The 21,327-nt window shown below is 41.7% G+C and overlaps 23 non-coding genes across 23 annotated transcripts; 17 read left to right on the plus strand and 6 right to left on the minus strand.

Annotated features, from left to right (window-relative positions):
• Positions 1-1,117: 1,117 nt before the first annotated feature.
• TRNAI-UAU (transfer RNA isoleucine (anticodon UAU)) lies at positions 1,118-1,212 on the minus strand. Its single transcript has 2 exons — positions 1,175-1,212; positions 1,118-1,153 (listed from the first exon to the last, which is right to left on the minus strand). It is a non-coding gene; the product is annotated as a tRNA-Ile (tRNA).
• A 411-nt stretch (positions 1,213-1,623) lies between these two features.
• TRNAS-GCU (transfer RNA serine (anticodon GCU)) lies at positions 1,624-1,705 on the plus strand. Its single transcript has one exon. It is a non-coding gene; the product is annotated as a tRNA-Ser (tRNA).
• A 595-nt stretch (positions 1,706-2,300) lies between these two features.
• Positions 2,301-2,372, plus strand: TRNAT-UGU (transfer RNA threonine (anticodon UGU)). Its single transcript has one exon. It is a non-coding gene; the product is annotated as a tRNA-Thr (tRNA).
• A 1,167-nt stretch (positions 2,373-3,539) lies between these two features.
• On the minus strand, positions 3,540-3,634 carry TRNAI-UAU (transfer RNA isoleucine (anticodon UAU)). Its single transcript has 2 exons — positions 3,597-3,634; positions 3,540-3,575 (listed from the first exon to the last, which is right to left on the minus strand). It is a non-coding gene; the product is annotated as a tRNA-Ile (tRNA).
• Positions 3,635-4,045: 411 nt separating this feature from the next.
• Positions 4,046-4,127, plus strand: TRNAS-GCU (transfer RNA serine (anticodon GCU)). Its single transcript has one exon. It is a non-coding gene; the product is annotated as a tRNA-Ser (tRNA).
• A 589-nt stretch (positions 4,128-4,716) lies between these two features.
• TRNAT-UGU (transfer RNA threonine (anticodon UGU)) lies at positions 4,717-4,788 on the plus strand. The gene has a single exon. It is a non-coding gene; the product is annotated as a tRNA-Thr (tRNA).
• A 1,680-nt stretch (positions 4,789-6,468) lies between these two features.
• Positions 6,469-6,550, plus strand: TRNAS-GCU (transfer RNA serine (anticodon GCU)). The gene has a single exon. It is a non-coding gene; the product is annotated as a tRNA-Ser (tRNA).
• Positions 6,551-7,139: 589 nt separating this feature from the next.
• Positions 7,140-7,211, plus strand: TRNAT-UGU (transfer RNA threonine (anticodon UGU)). Its single transcript has one exon. It is a non-coding gene; the product is annotated as a tRNA-Thr (tRNA).
• Positions 7,212-8,385: 1,174 nt separating this feature from the next.
• On the minus strand, positions 8,386-8,480 carry TRNAI-UAU (transfer RNA isoleucine (anticodon UAU)). The gene is made up of 2 exons: positions 8,443-8,480; positions 8,386-8,421 (listed from the first exon to the last, which is right to left on the minus strand). It is a non-coding gene; the product is annotated as a tRNA-Ile (tRNA).
• Positions 8,481-8,892: 412 nt separating this feature from the next.
• Positions 8,893-8,974, plus strand: TRNAS-GCU (transfer RNA serine (anticodon GCU)). The gene has a single exon. It is a non-coding gene; the product is annotated as a tRNA-Ser (tRNA).
• Positions 8,975-10,049: 1,075 nt separating this feature from the next.
• TRNAS-GCU (transfer RNA serine (anticodon GCU)) lies at positions 10,050-10,131 on the plus strand. Its single transcript has one exon. It is a non-coding gene; the product is annotated as a tRNA-Ser (tRNA).
• Positions 10,132-10,872: 741 nt separating this feature from the next.
• On the plus strand, positions 10,873-10,944 carry TRNAT-UGU (transfer RNA threonine (anticodon UGU)). The gene has a single exon. It is a non-coding gene; the product is annotated as a tRNA-Thr (tRNA).
• Positions 10,945-12,118: 1,174 nt separating this feature from the next.
• Positions 12,119-12,213, minus strand: TRNAI-UAU (transfer RNA isoleucine (anticodon UAU)). Its single transcript has 2 exons — positions 12,176-12,213; positions 12,119-12,154 (listed from the first exon to the last, which is right to left on the minus strand). It is a non-coding gene; the product is annotated as a tRNA-Ile (tRNA).
• A 411-nt stretch (positions 12,214-12,624) lies between these two features.
• On the plus strand, positions 12,625-12,706 carry TRNAS-GCU (transfer RNA serine (anticodon GCU)). The gene has a single exon. It is a non-coding gene; the product is annotated as a tRNA-Ser (tRNA).
• Positions 12,707-13,301: 595 nt separating this feature from the next.
• Positions 13,302-13,373, plus strand: TRNAT-UGU (transfer RNA threonine (anticodon UGU)). The gene has a single exon. It is a non-coding gene; the product is annotated as a tRNA-Thr (tRNA).
• A 1,167-nt stretch (positions 13,374-14,540) lies between these two features.
• TRNAI-UAU (transfer RNA isoleucine (anticodon UAU)) lies at positions 14,541-14,635 on the minus strand. Its single transcript has 2 exons — positions 14,598-14,635; positions 14,541-14,576 (listed from the first exon to the last, which is right to left on the minus strand). It is a non-coding gene; the product is annotated as a tRNA-Ile (tRNA).
• A 411-nt stretch (positions 14,636-15,046) lies between these two features.
• On the plus strand, positions 15,047-15,128 carry TRNAS-GCU (transfer RNA serine (anticodon GCU)). The gene has a single exon. It is a non-coding gene; the product is annotated as a tRNA-Ser (tRNA).
• A 589-nt stretch (positions 15,129-15,717) lies between these two features.
• TRNAT-UGU (transfer RNA threonine (anticodon UGU)) lies at positions 15,718-15,789 on the plus strand. The gene has a single exon. It is a non-coding gene; the product is annotated as a tRNA-Thr (tRNA).
• A 1,680-nt stretch (positions 15,790-17,469) lies between these two features.
• Positions 17,470-17,551, plus strand: TRNAS-GCU (transfer RNA serine (anticodon GCU)). The gene has a single exon. It is a non-coding gene; the product is annotated as a tRNA-Ser (tRNA).
• A 589-nt stretch (positions 17,552-18,140) lies between these two features.
• TRNAT-UGU (transfer RNA threonine (anticodon UGU)) lies at positions 18,141-18,212 on the plus strand. The gene has a single exon. It is a non-coding gene; the product is annotated as a tRNA-Thr (tRNA).
• A 1,158-nt stretch (positions 18,213-19,370) lies between these two features.
• TRNAI-UAU (transfer RNA isoleucine (anticodon UAU)) lies at positions 19,371-19,465 on the minus strand. The gene is made up of 2 exons: positions 19,428-19,465; positions 19,371-19,406 (listed from the first exon to the last, which is right to left on the minus strand). It is a non-coding gene; the product is annotated as a tRNA-Ile (tRNA).
• Positions 19,466-19,877: 412 nt separating this feature from the next.
• Positions 19,878-19,959, plus strand: TRNAS-GCU (transfer RNA serine (anticodon GCU)). Its single transcript has one exon. It is a non-coding gene; the product is annotated as a tRNA-Ser (tRNA).
• Positions 19,960-20,548: 589 nt separating this feature from the next.
• On the plus strand, positions 20,549-20,620 carry TRNAT-UGU (transfer RNA threonine (anticodon UGU)). Its single transcript has one exon. It is a non-coding gene; the product is annotated as a tRNA-Thr (tRNA).
• Positions 20,621-21,327: the final 707 nt, after the last annotated feature.

Here is a 21,327-nt window from a genome sequence, read left to right on the forward strand (position 1 = left end):
TTGCTTTAGGATTGCTTATTGCCAAGCTTTCCTTTCCTGCTTTCATATTATCAAGAAAATATCATGAAGATCATTGAATTATAAATTATTGCCTCACCCCTTCCGATCGCCTGACGAACGCCTGACAAACGCCATTCTCACCCTGCCGGGCAAGCCCTGCCGGGCAAAGCCAAATAAGCCATGCATATTTACAGTTCCTTTGAAAGGCAGAGCGAGGACTAGGACCTCTGTTCCGACTGAATCTGCATCCACAGAAAGGATGTTATAAGGCCCTACAAATTTCACCAAGGAGATGTGAAAGTCTTCCCCCATAAAATACTTTTTTTCCCAGATACCCCGGCTCTTAGGCAAATGAGGTTACTCCTCAAAACCCCACCCCCACTCACCATAAATATCCTTCTCTCCTGCTGTCCATTCAAATGATACAAGGTATCTTGTACATAGAGAGAAAGGGAGAATAGGCAGACTTGCTTCAAAGATTTGGTGACTTTGGATGGGTGGGTTGAATGAAGAAGTGAACCTGGTTTCTGGGAAAGGAGTATCGAGATGAAGATGAGGAAAAGTGAACATGGACCACATTCATAGGTTAGAGAAATACATTTAATAGGTTGAATGGTTTTGAAAAGTGAACTTCGAGCAGTAATTGTTGTTTTTTAAACTGCAAAGAAATTAAAAATGAATGTGGGATTGGAGGCACACTCTGAGCAGAAAAGCACCATAAGCTGCTATGGTGCAACTCAAGATGGTGAATAGAACCTTTAATATGATGATGCTCTTCTTTTGCTAGTTTTTTCGAGTCACCTTTTATTGTAAGTAGCTGATACAGCATTTTTTGCAGCTCTTCAGTTTATGGTTATCATGTGAGAACACTGTTTTCATCATATTTATTATTCTACAAATGTATTTTTAAATGCACTGATGTGGTGTTTGCATGAAATGCAAGATGGCACATCATGGAATGTTTAAACTGAGCATCGCGGAGGATATGTGATATTTGGCACCCAGAGGAGTAGGACACGTAGATCCTATAAGAAGTAAAGACTCTCTAGCAAGGGCCGTCCATACTCTGAGTTTAAACTTTACTTTTTGTGAAATGGTTTATGAAAATCAACACGGCTGCTCCAGGTGAGGCTCGAACTCACAACCTCGGCATAGCTCAGTGCAAGTACTGCTGTATAAGTACCGCGCGCTAACCGATTGCGCCACTGGAGCTCTCTCTTTTCACATCTCCCCAGGTGAGCCATCTACAGCTGACCAAGTAGATGACAGACACTGCTCCATCATTCACTGTGCAAGATCGACTCACATGCTAGCATGTTATCATGACTATTAAAAATACAGTCCAAACGGAATAGATTCTATAATTGTCCTATAACATATGCTCTGTCTATTCAAAACCCCATAGAATTATATCTTGACAGTTCTGACAAAGTCTAGGGGAATCTTATGAATATTTGTAATTAGCACATAGTAAGAATTTCCCAAAAATGAAATGTAGGTCCCTGATGGGGGAAGACGTGGAATGTGAGATCTTGCCTCAGCTGTTTTTTTCTTTTTTAGGTACAGTATATTGACACTTCAGTACCTTTTGTGAAGCAAGGTTTCAGATGGGGCTGTAGGGCAGACGAGGTGGCCGAGTGGTTAAGGCGATGGACTGCTAATCCATTGTGCTCTGCACGCGTGGGTTCGAATCCCACCTTCGTCGGAAAGCCATCAGAGTCTCTTTTGATGGCCAGCATTTCTTGTAGTATAATTACACTTACACTCTCTTTCAAGACAGAGCCAGGATCCGCTAGATGGGATCATCTGACTGTTCCATTTTAACAAATATGTCAAATAAAGTGAAGTATTTTGTGCGTAATAGAAATTAGATCTTTCATGGAGTTTCCAGAGGATTGCCTTTCACTCACTCCTGGCTTATTAACCAGTTTGGATAAATAGATTGATAAGAAAGCAGCTCTTACTCCTAAAGTTTAGGCCGTCTCAAATGAATGACTGTTAACATATGTCTGCCCCACAGAGACAGATCACTTCTAATAAGTGGGTTCTCTATATGTCACTGATTGCAGACATACTAACTAGAGCTATCGGTATGGTCTTGAATGCGAAAACTCTTATTTTCTCATATGAAAATGTAGTTTTTCATACTTCCAAAAAAAGTGCCTTAAGCATGGTCTTCAATGTGTGCGCGCACGTGGACATTCATATGCAACTACGTTTCCATACAGAGTCTCAAAATCATAGATATATTCATACCTCAGTAAGAATACATGTTGCAATTTACATCCTGCGTGCAGACTGGCCTTGTAGCTCAGTGGCAGAGCACTGGTCTTGTAAACCAGGGGTCATGAGTTCAAGCCTCATCAGGGCCTTTTTACATGAGTCTTTCTGTATGTTGTTTTCAAGTCATTCTTCCCTGGAGTCACACCTTGCTTTAGGATTGCTTATTGCCAAGCTTTCCTTTCCTGCTTTCATATTATCAAGAAAATATCATGAAGATCATTGAATTATAAATTATTGCCTCACCCCTTCCGATCGCCTGACGAACGCCTGACAAACGCCATTCTCACCCTGGCGGGCAAGCCCTGCCGGGCAAAGCCAAATAAGCCATGCATATTTACAGTTCCTTTGAAAGGCAGAGCGAGGACTAGGACCTCTGTTCCGACTGAATCTGCATCCACAGAAAGGATGTTATAAGGCCCTACAAATTTCACCAAGGAGATGTGAAAGTCTTCCCCCATAAAATACTTTTTTTCCCAGATACCCCGGCTCTTAGGCAAATGAGGTTACTCCTCAAAACCCCACCCCCACTCACCATAAATATCCTTCTCTCCTGCTGTCCATTCAAAAGGTATCTTGTACATAGAGAGAAAGGGAGAATAGGCAGACTTGCTTCAAAGATTTGGTGACTTTGGATGGGTGGGTTGAATGAAGAAGTGAACCTGGTTTCTGGGAAAGGAGTATCGAGATGAAGATGAGGAAAAGTGAACATGGACCACATTCATAGGTTAGAGAAATACATTTAATAGGTTGAATGGTTTTGAAAAGTGAACTTCGAGCAGTAATTGTTGGTTTTTAAACTGCAAAGAAATTAAAAATGAATGTGGGATTGGAGGCACACTCTGAGCAGAAAAGCACCATAAGCTGCTATGGTGCAACTCAAGATGGTGAATAGAACCTTTAATATGATGATGCTCTTCTTTTGCTAGTTTTTTCGAGTCACCTTTTATTGTAAGTAGCTGATACAGCATTTTTTGCAGCTCTTCAGTTTATGGTTATCATGTGAGAACACTGTTTTCATCATATTTATTATTCTACAAATGTATTTTTAAATGCACTGATGTGGTGTTTGCATGAAATGCAAGATGGCACATCATGGAATGTTTAAACTGAGCATCGCGGAGGATATGTGATATTTGGCACCCAGAGGAGTAGGACACGTAGATCCTATAAGAAGTAAAGACTCTCTAGCAAGGGCCGTCCATACTCTGAGTTTAAACTTTACTTTTTGTGAAATGGTTTATGAAAATCAACACGGCTGCTCCAGGTGAGGCTCGAACTCACAACCTCGGCATAGCTCAGTGCAAGTACTGCTGTATAAGTACCGCGCGCTAACCGATTGCGCCACTGGAGCTCTCTCTTTTCACATCTCCCCAGGTGAGCCATCTACAGCTGACCAAGTAGATGACAGACACTGCTCCATCATTCACTGTGCAAGATCGACTCACATGCTAGCATGTTATCATGACTATTAAAAATACAGTCCAAACGGAATAGATTCTATAATTGTCCTATAACATATGCTCTGTCTATTCAAAACCCCATAGAATTATATCTTGACAGTTCTGACAAAGTCTAGGGGAATCTTATGAATATTTGTAATTAGCACATAGTAAGAATTTCCCAAAAATGAAATGTAGGTCCCTGATGGGGGAAGACGTGGAATGTGAGATCTTGCCTCAGCTGTTTTTTTCTTTTTTAGGTACAGTATATTGACACTTCAGTACCTTTTGTGAAGCAAGGTTTCAGATGGGGCTGTAGGGCAGACGAGGTGGCCGAGTGGTTAAGGCGATGGACTGCTAATCCATTGTGCTCTGCACGCGTGGGTTCGAATCCCACCTTCGTCGGAAAGCCATCAGAGTCTCTTTTGATGGCCAGCATTTCTTGTAGTATAATTACACTCTCTTTCAAGACAGAGCCAGGATCCGCTAGATGGGATCATCTGACTGTTCCATTTTAACAAATATGTCAAATAAAGTGAAGTATTTTGTGCGTAATAGAAATTAGATCTTTCATGGAGTTTCCAGAGGATTGCCTTTCACTCACTCCTGGCTTATTAACCAGTTTGGATAAATAGATTGATAAGAAAGCAGCTCTTACTCCTAAAGTTTAGGCCGTCTCAAATGAATGACTGTTAACATATGTCTGCCCCACAGAGACAGATCACTTCTAATAAGTGGGTTCTCTATATGTCACTGATTGCAGACATACTAACTAGAGCTATCGGTATGGTCTTGAATGCGAAAACTCTTATTTTCTCATATGAAAATGTAGTTTTTCATACTTCCAAAAAAAGTGCCTTAAGCATGGTCTTCAATGTGTGCGCGCACGTGGACATTCATATGCAACTACGTTTCCATACAGAGTCTCAAAATCATAGATATATTCATACCTCAGTAAGAATACATGTTGCAATTTACATCCTGCGTGCAGACTGGCCTTGTAGCTCAGTGGCAGAGCACTGGTCTTGTAAACCAGGGGTCATGAGTTCAAGCCTCATCAGGGCCTTTTTACATGAGTCTTTCTGTATGTTGTTTTCAAGTCATTCTTCCCTGGAGTCACACCTTGCTTTAGGATTGCTTATTGCCAAGCTTCCCTTTCCTGCTTTCATATTATCAAGAAAATATCATGAAGATCATTGAATTATAAATTATTGCCTCACCCCTTCCGATCGCCTGACGAACGCCTGACAAACGCCATTCTCACCCTGGCGGGCAAGCCCTGCCGGGCAAAGCCAAATAAGCCATGCATATTTACAGTTCCTTTGAAAGGCAGAGCGAGGACTAGGACCTCTGTTCCGACTGAATCTGCATCCACAGAAAGGATGTTATAAGGCCCTACAAATTTCACCAAGGAGATGTGAAAGTCTTCCCCCATAAAATACTTTTTTTCCCAGATACCCCGGCTCTTAGGCAAATGAGGTTACTCCTCAAAACCCCACCCCCACTTACCATAAATATCCTTCTCTCCTGCTGTCCATTCAAATGATACAAGGTATCTTGTACATAGAGAGAAAGGGAGAATAGGCAGACTTGCTTCAAAGATTTGGTGACTTTGGATGGGTGGGTTGAATGAAGAAGTGAACCTGGTTTCTGGGAAAGGAGTATCGAGATGAAGATGAGGAAAAGTGAACATGGACCACATTCATAGGTTAGAGAAATACATTTAATAGGTTGAATGGTTTTGAAAAGTGAACTTCGAGCAGTAATTGTTGTTTTTTAAACTGCAAAGAAATTAAAAATGAATGTGGGATTGGAGGCACACTCTGAGCAGAAAAGCACCATAAGCTGCTATGGTGCAACTCAAGATGGTGAATAGAACCTTTAATATGATGATGCTCTTCTTTTGCTAGTTTTTTCGAGTCACCTTTTATTGTAAGTAGCTGATACAGCATTTTTTGCAGCTCTTCAGTTTATGGTTATCATGTGAGAACACTGTTTTCATCATATTTATTATTCTACAAATGTATTTTTAAATGCACTGATGTGGTGTTTGCATGAAATGCAAGATGGCACATCATGGAATGTTTAAACTGAGCATCGCGGAGGATATGTGATATTTGGCACCCAGAGGAGTAGGACACGTAGATCCTATAAGAAGTAAAGACTCTCTAGCAAGGGCCGTCCATACTCTGAGTTTAAACTTTACTTTTTGTGAAATGGTTTATGAAAAACAACACGGCTGCTTCAGGTGAGGCTCGAACTCACAACCTCGGCATAGCTCAGTGCAAGTACTGCTGTATAAGTACCGCGCGCTAACCGATTGCGCCACTGGAGTTCTCTCTTTTCACATCTCCCCAGGTGAGCCATCTACAGCTGACCAAGTAGATGACAGACACTGCTCCATCATTCACTGTGCAAGATCGACTCACATGCTAGCATGTTATCATGACTATTAAAAATACAGTCCAAACGGAATAGATTCTATAATTGTCCTATAACATATGCTCTGTCTATTCAAACCCCATAGAATTATATCTTGACAGTTCTGACAAAGTCTAGGGGAATCTTATGAATATTTGTAATTAGCACATAGTAAGAATTTCCCAAAAATGAAATGTAGGTCCCTGATTGGGGGAAGACGTGGAATGTGAGATCTTGCCTCAGCTGTTTTTTTCTTTTTTAGGTACAGTATATTGACACTTCAGTACCTTTTGTGAAGCAAGGTTTCAGATGGGGCTGTAGGGCAGACGAGGTGGCCGAGTGGTTAAGGCGATGGACTGCTAATCCATTGTGCTCTGCACGCGTGGGTTCGAATCCCACCTTCGTCGGAAAGCCATCAGAGTCTCTTTTGATGGCCAGCATTTCTTGTAGTATAATTACACTCTCTTTCAAGACAGAGCCAGGATCCGCTAGATGGGATCATCTGACTGTTCCATTTTAACAAATATGTCAAATAAAGTGAAGTATTTTGTGCGTAATAGAAATTAGATCTTTCATGGAGTTTCCAGAGGATTGCCTTTCACTCACTCCTGGCTTCTTAACCAGTTTGGATAAATAGATTGATAAGAAAGCAGCTCTTACTCCTAAAGTTTAGGCCGTCTCAAATGAATGACTGTTAACATATGTCTGCCCCACAGAGACAGATCACTTCTAATAAGTGGGTTCTCTATATGTCACTGATTGCAGACATACTAACTAGAGCTATCGGTATGGTCTTGAATGCGAAAACTCTTATTTTCTCATATGAAAATGTAGTTTTTCATACTTCCAAAAAAAGTGCCTTAAGCATGGTCTTCAATGTGTGCGCGCACGTGGACATTCATATGCAACTACGTTTCCATACAGAGTCTCAAAATCATAGATATATTCATACCTCAGTAAGAATACATGTTGCAATTTACATCCTGCGTGCAGACTGGCCTTGTAGCTCAGTGGCAGAGCACTGGTCTTGTAAACCAGGGGTCATGAGTTCAAGCCTCATCAGGGCCTTTTTACATGAGTCTTTCTGTATGTTGTTTTCAAGTCATTCTTCCCTGGAGTCACACCTTGCTTTAGGATTGCTTATTGCCAAGCTTCCCTTTCCTGCTTTCATATTATCAAGAAAATATCATGAAGATCATTGAATTATAAATTATTGCCTCACCCCTTCCGATCGCCTGACGAACGCCTGACAAACGCCATTCTCACCCTGGCGGGCAAGCCCTGCCGGGCAAAGCCAAATAAGCCATGCATATTTACAGTTCCTTTGAAAGGCAGAGCGAGGACTAGGACCTCTGTTCCGACTGAATCTGCATCCACAGAAAGGATGTTATAAGGCCCTCCAAATTTCACCAAGGAGATGTGAAAGTCTTCCCCCATAAAATACTTTTTTTCCCAGATACCCCGGCTCTTAGGCAAATGAGGTTACTCCTCAAAACCCCACCCCCACTCACCATAAATATCCTTCTCTCCTGCTGTCCATTCAAATGATACAAGGTATCTTGTACATAGAGAGAAAGGGAGAATAGGCAGACTTGCTTCAAAGATTTGGTGACCTTGGATGGGTGGGTTGAATGAAGAAGTGAACCTGGTTTCTGGCAAAGGAGTATCGAGATGAAGATGAGGAAAAGTGAACATGGACCACATTCATAGGTTAGAGAAATACATTTAATAGGTTGAATGGTTTTGAAAAGTGAACTTCGAGCAGTAATTGTTGTTTTTTAAACTGCAAAGAAATTAAAAATGAATGTGGGATTGGAGGCACACTCTGAGCAGAAAAGCACCATAAGCTGCTATGGTGCAACTCAAGATGGTGAATAGAACCTTTAATATGATGATGCTCTTCTTTTGCTAGTTTTTTCGAGTCACCTTTTATTGTAAGTAGCTGATACAGCATTTTTTGCAGCTCTTCAGTTTATGGTTATCATGTGAGAACACAGTTTTCATCATATTTATTATTCTACAAATGTATTTTTAAATGCACTGATGTGGTGTTTGCATGAAATGCAAGATGGCACATCATGGAATGTTTAAACTGAGCATCGCGGAGGATATGTGATATTTGGCACCCAGAGGAGTAGGACACGTAGATCCTATAAGAAGTAAAGACTCTCTAGCAAGGGCCGTCCATACTCTGAGTTTAAACTTTACTTTTTGTGAAATGGTTTATGAAAAACAACACGGCTGCTCCAGGTGAGGCTCGAACTCACAACCTCGGCATGGCTCAGTGCAAGTACTGCTGTATAAGTACCGCGCGCTAACCGATTGCGCCACTGGAGCTCTCTATTTTCACATCTCCCCAGGTGAGCCATCTACAGCTGACCAAGTAGATGACAGACACTGCTCCATCATTCACTGTGCAAGATCGACTCACATGCTAGCATGTTATCATGACTATTAAAAATACAGTCCAAACGGAATAGATTCTATAATTGTCCTATAACATATGCTCTGTCAATTCAAAACCCCATAGAATTATATCTTGACAGTTCTGACAAAGTCTAGGGGAATCTTATGAATATTTGCAATTAGCACATAGTAAGAATTTCCCAAAAATGAAATGTAGGTCCCTGATTGGGGGAAGACGTGGAATGTGAGATCTTGCCTCAGCTGTTTTTTTCTTTTTTAGGTACAGTATATTGACACTTCAGAACCTTTTGTGAAGCAAGGTTTCAGATGGGGCTGTAGGGCAGACGAGGTGGCCGAGTGGTTAAGGCGATGGACTGCTACTCCATTGTGCTCTGCACGCGTGGGTTCGAATCCCACCTTCGTCGGAAAGCCATCAGTGTCTCTTTTGATGGCCAGCATTTCTTGTAGTATAATTACACTCTCTTTCAAGACAGAGCCAGGATCCGCTAGATGGGATCATCTGACTGTTCCATTTTAACAAATATGTCAAATAAAGTGAAGTATTTTGTGCGTAATAGAAATTAGATCTTTCATGGAGTTTCCAGAGGATTGCCTTTCACTCACTCCTGGCTTATTAACCAGTTTGGATAAATAGATTGATAAGAAAGCAGCTCTTACTCCTAAAGTTTAGGCCGTCTCAAATGAATGACTGTTAACATATGTCTGCCCCACAGAGACAGATCACTTCTAATAAGTGGGTTCTCTATATGTCACTGATTGCAGACATACTAACTAGAGCTATCGGTATGGTCTTGAATGCGAAAACTCTTATTTTCTCATATGAAAATGTAGTTTTTCATACTTCAAAAAAAAGTGCCTTAAGCGTGGTCTTCAATGTGTGCGCGCACGTGGACATTCATATGCAACTACGTTTCCATACAGAGTCTCAAAATCATAGATATATTCATACCTCAGTAAGAATACATGTTGCAATTTACATCCTGCGTGCAGACTGGCATTGTAGCTCAGTGACAGAGCACTGGTCTTGTAAACCAGGGGTCATGAGTTCAAGCCTCATCAGGGCCTTTTTACATGAGTCTTTCTGTATGTTGTTTTCAAGTCATTCTTCCCTGGAGTCACACCTTGCTTTAGGATTGCTTATTGCCAAGCTTTCCTTTCCTGCTTTCATATTATCAAGAAAATATCATGAAGATCATTGAATTATAAATTATTGCCTCACCCCTTCCAATCGCCTGACGAACGCCTGACAAACGCCATTCTCACCCTGGCGGGCAAGCCCTGCCGGGCAAAGCCAAATAAGCCATGCATATTTGTAATTAGCACATAGTAAGAATTTCCCAAAAATGAAATGTAGGTCCCTGATGGGGGAAGACGTGGAATGTGAGATCTTGCCTCAGCTGTTTTTTTCTTTTTTAGGTACAGTATATTGACACTTCAGTACCTTTTGTGAAGCAAGGTTTCAGATGGGGCTGTAGGGCAGACGAGGTGGCCGAGTGGTTAAGGCGATGGACTGCTAATCCATTGTGCTCTGCACGCGTGGGTTCGAATCCCACCTTCGTCGGAAAGCCATCATACTTCCAAAAAAAGTGCCTTAAGTAAGGGTGGGCGTAGTTCGCGAAGTAGCACTTCGCGAAGCTACGCAAAGTGAAGTTCGCACTACGCGAGCTACGCGTAGCACTTCGCGAACTGCGAAGTAACATGTTCGCACTGTGCAAGATGTTGTTTTCAATGATTGCACAGTGCGGACAAGCAACCGGCACTGTGCAATCATTGAAAATGGCATCTTGCACAGTGCGAGCTGTAGTTTTCTGCTGCTCGAGTAGATTTTTACTCGAGCTGCAGCTTTCTCAACGCGAACTGGTAGTTTCTCATCGCGAGCGGTCGCGAGCATACGCGACCCCTCGCAATGAGAAACCTGACCTTCTCGCATTGGGAATCTCGCCGGGAGGTTTATTTTCCATGCTCGCGATCGCGAACAAGGAAAAAGTCTCGCCAGGATGTCATTTTGCTTGCTCGCGGTCGCGAGCAAGCAAAAAATGACCGCAGCACTACGCAACACTACGCTACGCGTGTTCGCACTGTGCTACGTGCAGTTCGCGTAGTGCGAAGTAGCGCGAACTTCGCAAACTACGCGAGCGTAGCGTAGTGCTTCGCCCAGGCCTAGCCTTAAGCATGGTCTTCAATGTGTGCGCGCACGTGGACATTCATATGCAACTACGTTTCCATACAGAGTCTCAAAATCATAGATATATTCATACCTCAGTAAGAATACATGTTGCAATTTACATCCTGCGTGCAGACTGGCCTTGTAGCTCAGTGGCAGAGCACTGGTCTTGTAAACCAGGGGTCATGAGTTCAAGCCTCATCAGGGCCTTTTTACATGAGTCTTTCTGTATGTTGTTTTCAAGTCATTCTTCCCTGGAGTCACACCTTGCTTTAGGATTGCTTATTGCCAAGCTTTCCTTTCCTGCTTTCATATTATCAAGAAAATATCATGAAGATCATTGAATTATAAATTATTGCCTCACCCCTTCCGATCGCCTGACGAACGCCTGACAAACGCCATTCTCACCCTGCCGGGCAAGCCCTGCCGGGCAAAGCCAAATAAGCCATGCATATTTACAGTTCCTTTGAAAGGCAGAGCGAGGACTAGGACCTCTGTTCCGACTGAATCTGCATCCACAGAAAGGATGTTATAAGGCCCTACAAATTTCACCAAGGAGATGTGAAAGTCTTCCCCCATAAAATACTTTTTTTCCCAGATACCCCGGCTCTTAGGCAAATGAGGTTACTCCTCAAAACCCCACCCCCACTCACCATAAATATCCTTCTCTCCTGCTGTCCATTCAAATGATACAAGGTATCTTGTACATAGAGAGAAAGGGAGAATAGGCAGACTTGCTTCAAAGATTTGGTGACTTTGGATGGGTGGGTTGAATGAAGAAGTGAACCTGGTTTCTGGGAAAGGAGTATCGAGATGAAGATGAGGAAAAGTGAACATGGACCACATTCATAGGTTAGAGAAATACATTTAATAGGTTGAATGGTTTTGAAAAGTGAACTTCGAGCAGTAATTGTTGTTTTTTAAACTGCAAAGAAATTAAAAATGAATGTGGGATTGGAGGCACACTCTGAGCAGAAAAGCACCATAAGCTGCTATGGTGCAACTCAAGATGGTGAATAGAACCTTTAATATGATGATGCTCTTCTTTTGCTAGTTTTTTCGAGTCACCTTTTATTGTAAGTAGCTGATACAGCATTTTTTGCAGCTCTTCAGTTTATGGTTATCATGTGAGAACACTGTTTTCATCATATTTATTATTCTACAAATGTATTTTTAAATGCACTGATGTGGTGTTTGCATGAAATGCAAGATGGCACATCATGGAATGTTTAAACTGAGCATCGCGGAGGATATGTGATATTTGGCACCCAGAGGAGTAGGACACGTAGATCCTATAAGAAGTAAAGACTCTCTAGCAAGGGCCGTCCATACTCTGAGTTTAAACTTTACTTTTTGTGAAATGGTTTATGAAAATCAACACGGCTGCTCCAGGTGAGGCTCGAACTCACAACCTCGGCATAGCTCAGTGCAAGTACTGCTGTATAAGTACCGCGCGCTAACCGATTGCGCCACTGGAGCTCTCTCTTTTCACATCTCCCCAGGTGAGCCATCTACAGCTGACCAAGTAGATGACAGACACTGCTCCATCATTCACTGTGCAAGATCGACTCACATGCTAGCATGTTATCATGACTATTAAAAATACAGTCCAAACGGAATAGATTCTATAATTGTCCTATAACATATGCTCTGTCTATTCAAAACCCCATAGAATTATATCTTGACAGTTCTGACAAAGTCTAGGGGAATCTTATGAATATTTGTAATTAGCACATAGTAAGAATTTCCCAAAAATGAAATGTAGGTCCCTGATGGGGGAAGACGTGGAATGTGAGATCTTGCCTCAGCTGTTTTTTTCTTTTTTAGGTACAGTATATTGACACTTCAGTACCTTTTGTGAAGCAAGGTTTCAGATGGGGCTGTAGGGCAGACGAGGTGGCCGAGTGGTTAAGGCGATGGACTGCTAATCCATTGTGCTCTGCACGCGTGGGTTCGAATCCCACCTTCGTCGGAAAGCCATCAGAGTCTCTTTTGATGGCCAGCATTTCTTGTAGTATAATTACACTTACACTCTCTTTCAAGACAGAGCCAGGATCCGCTAGATGGGATCATCTGACTGTTCCATTTTAACAAATATGTCAAATAAAGTGAAGTATTTTGTGCGTAATAGAAATTAGATCTTTCATGGAGTTTCCAGAGGATTGCCTTTCACTCACTCCTGGCTTATTAACCAGTTTGGATAAATAGATTGATAAGAAAGCAGCTCTTACTCCTAAAGTTTAGGCCGTCTCAAATGAATGACTGTTAACATATGTCTGCCCCACAGAGACAGATCACTTCTAATAAGTGGGTTCTCTATATGTCACTGATTGCAGACATACTAACTAGAGCTATCGGTATGGTCTTGAATGCGAAAACTCTTATTTTCTCATATGAAAATGTAGTTTTTCATACTTCCAAAAAAAGTGCCTTAAGCATGGTCTTCAATGTGTGCGCGCACGTGGACATTCATATGCAACTACGTTTCCATACAGAGTCTCAAAATCATAGATATATTCATACCTCAGTAAGAATACATGTTGCAATTTACATCCTGCGTGCAGACTGGCCTTGTAGCTCAGTGGCAGAGCACTGGTCTTGTAAACCAGGGGTCATGAGTTCAAGCCTCATCAGGGCCTTTTTACATGAGTCTTTCTGTATGTTGTTTTCAAGTCATTCTTCCCTGGAGTCACACCTTGCTTTAGGATTGCTTATTGCCAAGCTTTCCTTTCCTGCTTTCATATTATCAAGAAAATATCATGAAGATCATTGAATTATAAATTATTGCCTCACCCCTTCCGATCGCCTGACGAACGCCTGACAAACGCCATTCTCACCCTGGCGGGCAAGCCCTGCCGGGCAAAGCCAAATAAGCCATGCATATTTACAGTTCCTTTGAAAGGCAGAGCGAGGACTAGGACCTCTGTTCCGACTGAATCTGCATCCACAGAAAGGATGTTATAAGGCCCTACAAATTTCACCAAGGAGATGTGAAAGTCTTCCCCCATAAAATACTTTTTTTCCCAGATACCCCGGCTCTTAGGCAAATGAGGTTACTCCTCAAAACCCCACCCCCACTCACCATAAATATCCTTCTCTCCTGCTGTCCATTCAAAAGGTATCTTGTACATAGAGAGAAAGGGAGAATAGGCAGACTTGCTTCAAAGATTTGGTGACTTTGGATGGGTGGGTTGAATGAAGAAGTGAACCTGGTTTCTGGGAAAGGAGTATCGAGATGAAGATGAGGAAAAGTGAACATGGACCACATTCATAGGTTAGAGAAATACATTTAATAGGTTGAATGGTTTTGAAAAGTGAACTTCGAGCAGTAATTGTTGGTTTTTAAACTGCAAAGAAATTAAAAATGAATGTGGGATTGGAGGCACACTCTGAGCAGAAAAGCACCATAAGCTGCTATGGTGCAACTCAAGATGGTGAATAGAACCTTTAATATGATGATGCTCTTCTTTTGCTAGTTTTTTCGAGTCACCTTTTATTGTAAGTAGCTGATACAGCATTTTTTGCAGCTCTTCAGTTTATGGTTATCATGTGAGAACACTGTTTTCATCATATTTATTATTCTACAAATGTATTTTTAAATGCACTGATGTGGTGTTTGCATGAAATGCAAGATGGCACATCATGGAATGTTTAAACTGAGCATCGCGGAGGATATGTGATATTTGGCACCCAGAGGAGTAGGACACGTAGATCCTATAAGAAGTAAAGACTCTCTAGCAAGGGCCGTCCATACTCTGAGTTTAAACTTTACTTTTTGTGAAATGGTTTATGAAAATCAACACGGCTGCTCCAGGTGAGGCTCGAACTCACAACCTCGGCATAGCTCAGTGCAAGTACTGCTGTATAAGTACCGCGCGCTAACCGATTGCGCCACTGGAGCTCTCTCTTTTCACATCTCCCCAGGTGAGCCATCTACAGCTGACCAAGTAGATGACAGACACTGCTCCATCATTCACTGTGCAAGATCGACTCACATGCTAGCATGTTATCATGACTATTAAAAATACAGTCCAAACGGAATAGATTCTATAATTGTCCTATAACATATGCTCTGTCTATTCAAAACCCCATAGAATTATATCTTGACAGTTCTGACAAAGTCTAGGGGAATCTTATGAATATTTGTAATTAGCACATAGTAAGAATTTCCCAAAAATGAAATGTAGGTCCCTGATGGGGGAAGACGTGGAATGTGAGATCTTGCCTCAGCTGTTTTTTTCTTTTTTAGGTACAGTATATTGACACTTCAGTACCTTTTGTGAAGCAAGGTTTCAGATGGGGCTGTAGGGCAGACGAGGTGGCCGAGTGGTTAAGGCGATGGACTGCTAATCCATTGTGCTCTGCACGCGTGGGTTCGAATCCCACCTTCGTCGGAAAGCCATCAGAGTCTCTTTTGATGGCCAGCATTTCTTGTAGTATAATTACACTCTCTTTCAAGACAGAGCCAGGATCCGCTAGATGGGATCATCTGACTGTTCCATTTTAACAAATATGTCAAATAAAGTGAAGTATTTTGTGCGTAATAGAAATTAGATCTTTCATGGAGTTTCCAGAGGATTGCCTTTCACTCACTCCTGGCTTATTAACCAGTTTGGATAAATAGATTGATAAGAAAGCAGCTCTTACTCCTAAAGTTTAGGCCGTCTCAAATGAATGACTGTTAACATATGTCTGCCCCACAGAGACAGATCACTTCTAATAAGTGGGTTCTCTATATGTCACTGATTGCAGACATACTAACTAGAGCTATCGGTATGGTCTTGAATGCGAAAACTCTTATTTTCTCATATGAAAATGTAGTTTTTCATACTTCCAAAAAAAGTGCCTTAAGCATGGTCTTCAATGTGTGCGCGCACGTGGACATTCATATGCAACTACGTTTCCATACAGAGTCTCAAAATCATAGATATATTCATACCTCAGTAAGAATACATGTTGCAATTTACATCCTGCGTGCAGACTGGCCTTGTAGCTCAGTGGCAGAGCACTGGTCTTGTAAACCAGGGGTCATGAGTTCAAGCCTCATCAGGGCCTTTTTACATGAGTCTTTCTGTATGTTGTTTTCAAGTCATTCTTCCCTGGAGTCACACCTTGCTTTAGGATTGCTTATTGCCAAGCTTCCCTTTCCTGCTTTCATATTATCAAGAAAATATCATGAAGATCATTGAATTATAAATTATTGCCTCACCCCTTCCGATCGCCTGACGAACGCCTGACAAACGCCATTCTCACCCTGGCGGGCAAGCCCTGCCGGGCAAAGCCAAATAAGCCATGCATATTTACAGTTCCTTTGAAAGGCAGAGCGAGGACTAGGACCTCTGTTCCGACTGAATCTGCATCCACAGAAAGGATGTTATAAGGCCCTACAAATTTCACCAAGGAGATGTGAAAGTCTTCCCCCATAAAATACTTTTTTTCCCAGATACCCCGGCTCTTAGGCAAATGAGGTTACTCCTCAAAACCCCACCCCCACTTACCATAAATATCCTTCTCTCCTGCTGTCCATTCAAATGATACAAGGTATCTTGTACATAGAGAGAAAGGGAGAATAGGCAGACTTGCTTCAAAGATTTGGTGACTTTGGATGGGTGGGTTGAATGAAGAAGTGAACCTGGTTTCTGGGAAAGGAGTATCGAGATGAAGATGAGGAAAAGTGAACATGGACCACATTCATAGGTTAGAGAAATACATTTAATAGGTTGAATGGTTTTGAAAAGTGAACTTCGAGCAGTAATTGTTGTTTTTTAAACTGCAAAGAAATTAAAAATGAATGTGGGATTGGAGGCACACTCTGAGCAGAAAAGCACCATAAGCTGCTATGGTGCAACTCAAGATGGTGAATAGAACCTTTAATATGATGATGCTCTTCTTTTGCTAGTTTTTTCGAGTCACCTTTTATTGTAAGTAGCTGATACAGCATTTTTTGCAGCTCTTCAGTTTATGGTTATCATGTGAGAACACTGTTTTCATCATATTTATTATTCTACAAATGTATTTTTAAATGCACTGATGTGGTGTTTGCATGAAATGCAAGATGGCACATCATGGAATGTTTAAACTGAGCATCGCGGAGGATATGTGATATTTGGCACCCAGAGGAGTAGGACACGTAGATCCTATAAGAAGTAAAGACTCTCTAGCAAGGGCCGTCCATACTCTGAGTTTAAACTTTACTTTTTGTGAAATGGTTTATGAAAAACAACACGGCTGCTTCAGGTGAGGCTCGAACTCACAACCTCGGCATAGCTCAGTGCAAGTACTGCTGTATAAGTACCGCGCGCTAACCGATTGCGCCACTGGAGTTCTCTCTTTTCACATCTCCCCAGGTGAGCCATCTACAGCTGACCAAGTAGATGACAGACACTGCTCCATCATTCACTGTGCAAGATCGACTCACATGCTAGCATGTTATCATGACTATTAAAAATACAGTCCAAACGGAATAGATTCTATAATTGTCCTATAACATATGCTCTGTCTATTCAAACCCCATAGAATTATATCTTGACAGTTCTGACAAAGTCTAGGGGAATCTTATGAATATTTGTAATTAGCACATAGTAAGAATTTCCCAAAAATGAAATGTAGGTCCCTGATTGGGGGAAGACGTGGAATGTGAGATCTTGCCTCAGCTGTTTTTTTCTTTTTTAGGTACAGTATATTGACACTTCAGTACCTTTTGTGAAGCAAGGTTTCAGATGGGGCTGTAGGGCAGACGAGGTGGCCGAGTGGTTAAGGCGATGGACTGCTAATCCATTGTGCTCTGCACGCGTGGGTTCGAATCCCACCTTCGTCGGAAAGCCATCAGAGTCTCTTTTGATGGCCAGCATTTCTTGTAGTATAATTACACTCTCTTTCAAGACAGAGCCAGGATCCGCTAGATGGGATCATCTGACTGTTCCATTTTAACAAATATGTCAAATAAAGTGAAGTATTTTGTGCGTAATAGAAATTAGATCTTTCATGGAGTTTCCAGAGGATTGCCTTTCACTCACTCCTGGCTTCTTAACCAGTTTGGATAAATAGATTGATAAGAAAGCAGCTCTTACTCCTAAAGTTTAGGCCGTCTCAAATGAATGACTGTTAACATATGTCTGCCCCACAGAGACAGATCACTTCTAATAAGTGGGTTCTCTATATGTCACTGATTGCAGACATACTAACTAGAGCTATCGGTATGGTCTTGAATGCGAAAACTCTTATTTTCTCATATGAAAATGTAGTTTTTCATACTTCCAAAAAAAGTGCCTTAAGCATGGTCTTCAATGTGTGCGCGCACGTGGACATTCATATGCAACTACGTTTCCATACAGAGTCTCAAAATCATAGATATATTCATACCTCAGTAAGAATACATGTTGCAATTTACATCCTGCGTGCAGACTGGCCTTGTAGCTCAGTGGCAGAGCACTGGTCTTGTAAACCAGGGGTCATGAGTTCAAGCCTCATCAGGGCCTTTTTACATGAGTCTTTCTGTATGTTGTTTTCAAGTCATTCTTCCCTGGAGTCACACCTTGCTTTAGGATTGCTTATTGCCAAGCTTCCCTTTCCTGCTTTCATATTATCAAGAAAATATCATGAAGATCATTGAATTATAAATTATTGCCTCACCCCTTCCGATCGCCTGACGAACGCCTGACAAACGCCATTCTCACCCTGGCGGGCAAGCCCTGCCGGGCAAAGCCAAATAAGCCATGCAGAAAGGCAGAGCGAGGACTAGGACCTCTGTTCCGACTGAATCTGCATCCACAGAAAGGATGTTATAAGGCCCTACAAATTTCACCAAGGAGATGTGAAAGTCTTCCCCCATAAAATACTTTTTTTCCCAGATACCCCGGCTCTTAGGCAAATGAGGTTACTCCTCAAAACCCCACCCCCACTCACCATAAATATCCTTCTCTCCTGCTGTCCATTCAAATGATACAAGGTATCTTGTACATAGAGAGAAAGGGAGAATAGGCAGACTTGCTTCAAAGATTTGGTGACTTTGGATGGGTGGGTTGAATGAAGAAGTGAACCTGGTTTCTGGGAAAGGAGTATCGAGATGAAGATGAGGAAAAGTGAACATGGACCACATTCATAGGTTAGAGAAATACATTTAATAGGTTGAATGGTTTTGAAAAGTGAACTTCGAGCAGTAATTGTTGTTTTTTAAACTGCAAAGAAATTAAAAATGAATGTGGGATTGGAGGCACACTCTGAGCAGAAAAGCACCATAAGCTGCTATGGTGCAACTCAAGATGGTGAATAGAACCTTTAATATGATGATGCTCTTCTTTTGCTAGTTTTTTCGAGTCACCTTTTATTGTAAGTAGCTAATACAGCATTTTTTGCAGCTCTTCAGTTTATGGTTATCATGTGAGAACACTGTTTTCATCATATTTATTATTCTACAAATGTATTTTTAAATGCACTGATGTGGTGTTTGCATGAAATGCAAGATGGCACATCATGGAATGTTTAAACTGAGCATCGCGGAGGATATGTGATATTTGGCACCCAGAGGAGTAGGACACGTAGATCCTATAAGAAGTAAAGACTCTCTAGCAAGGGCCGTCCATACTCTGAGTTTAAACTTTACTTTTTGTGAAATGGTTTATGAAAAACAACACGGCTGCTCCAGGTGAGGCTCGAACTCACAACCTCGGCATGGCTCAGTGCAAGTACTGCTGTATAAGTACCGCGCGCTAACCGATTGCGCCACTGGAGCTCTCTCTTTTCACATCTCCCCAGGTGAGCCATCTACAGCTGACCAAGTAGATGACAGACACTGCTCCATCATTCACTGTGCAAGATCGACTCACATGCTAGCATGTTATCATGACTATTAAAAATACAGTCCAAACGGAATAGATTCTATATTTGTTCTATAACATATGCTCTGTCTATTCAAAACCCCATAGAATTAGATCTTGACAGTTCTGACAAAGTCTAGGGGAATCTTATGAATATTTGTAATTAGCACATAGTAAGAATTTCCCAAAAATGAAATGTAGGTCCCTGATTGGGGGAAGACGTGGAATGTGAGATCTTGCCTCAGCTGTTTTTTTCTTTTTTAGGTACAGTATATTGACACTTCAGTACCTTTTGTGAAGCAAGGTTTCAGATGGGGCTGTAGGCCAGACGAGGTGGCCGAGTGGTTAAGGCGATGGACTGCTAATCCATTGTGCTCTGCACGCGTGGGTTCGAATCCCACCTTCGTCGGAAAGCCATCAGGGTCTCTTTTGATGGCCAGCATTTCTTGTAGTATAATTACACTCTCTTTCAAGACAGAGCCAGGATCCGCTAGATGGGATCATCTGACTGTTCCATTTTAACAAATATGTCAAATAAAGTGAAGTATTTTGTGCGTAATAGAAATTAGATCTTTCATGGAGTTTCCAGAGGATTGCCTTTCACTCACTCCTGGCTTATTAACCAGTTTGGATAAATAGATTGATAAGAAAGCAGCTCTTACTCCTAAAGTTTAGGCCGTCTCAAATGAATGACTGTTAACATATGTCTGCCCCACAGAGACAGATCACTTCTAATAAGTGGGTTCTCTATATGTCACTGATTGCAGACATACTAACTAGAGCTATCGGTATGGTCTTGAATGCGAAAACTCTTATTTTCTCATATGAAAATGTAGTTTTTCAAACTTCCAAAAAAAGTGCCTTAAGCATGGTCTTCAATGTGTGCGCGCACGTGGACATTCATATGCAACTACGTTTCCATACAGAGTCTCAAAATCATAGATATATTCATACCTCAGTAAGAATACATGTTGCAATTTACATCCTGCGTGCAGACTGGCCTTGTAGCTCAGTGGCAGAGCACTGGTCTTGTAAACCAGGGGTCATGAGTTCAAGCCTCATCAGGGCCTTTTTACATGAGTCTTTCTGTATGTTGTTTTCAAGTCATTCTTCCCTGGAGTCACACCTTGCTTTAGGATTGCTTATTGCCAAGCTTCCCTTTCCTGCTTTCATATTATCAAGAAAATATCATGAAGATCATTGAATTATAAATTATTGCCTCACCCCTTCCGATCGCCTGACGAACGCCTGACAAACGCCATTCTCACCCTGGCGGGCAAGCCATGCCGGGCAAAGCCAAATAAGCCATGCATATTTACAGTTCCTTTGAAAGGCAGAGCGAGGACTAGGACCTCTGTTCCGACTGAATCTGCATCCACAGAAAGGATGTTATAAGGCCCTACAAATTTCACCAAGGAGATGTGAAAGTCTTCCCCCATAAAATACTTTTTTTCCCAGATACCCCGGCTCTTAGGCAAATGAGGTTACTCCTCAAAACCCCACCCCCACTCACCATAAATATCCTTCTCTCCTGCTGTCCATTCAAATGATACAAGGTATCTTGTACATAGAGAGAAAGGGAGAATAGGCAGACTTGCTTCAAAGATTTGGTGACTTTGGATGGGTGGGTTGAATGAAGAAGTGAACCTGGTTTCTGGGAAAGGAGTATCGAGATGAAGATGAGGAAAAGTGAACATGGACCACATTCATAGGTTAGAGAAATACATTTAATAGGTTGAATGGTTTTTAAAAGTGAACTTCGAGCAGTAATTGTTGT

The sequence above is a fragment of the Triturus cristatus genome, chromosome 12, assembly GCF_964204655.1.
Source record: "Triturus cristatus chromosome 12, aTriCri1.1, whole genome shotgun sequence".
NCBI lineage: Eukaryota > Metazoa > Chordata > Amphibia > Caudata > Salamandridae > Triturus > Triturus cristatus.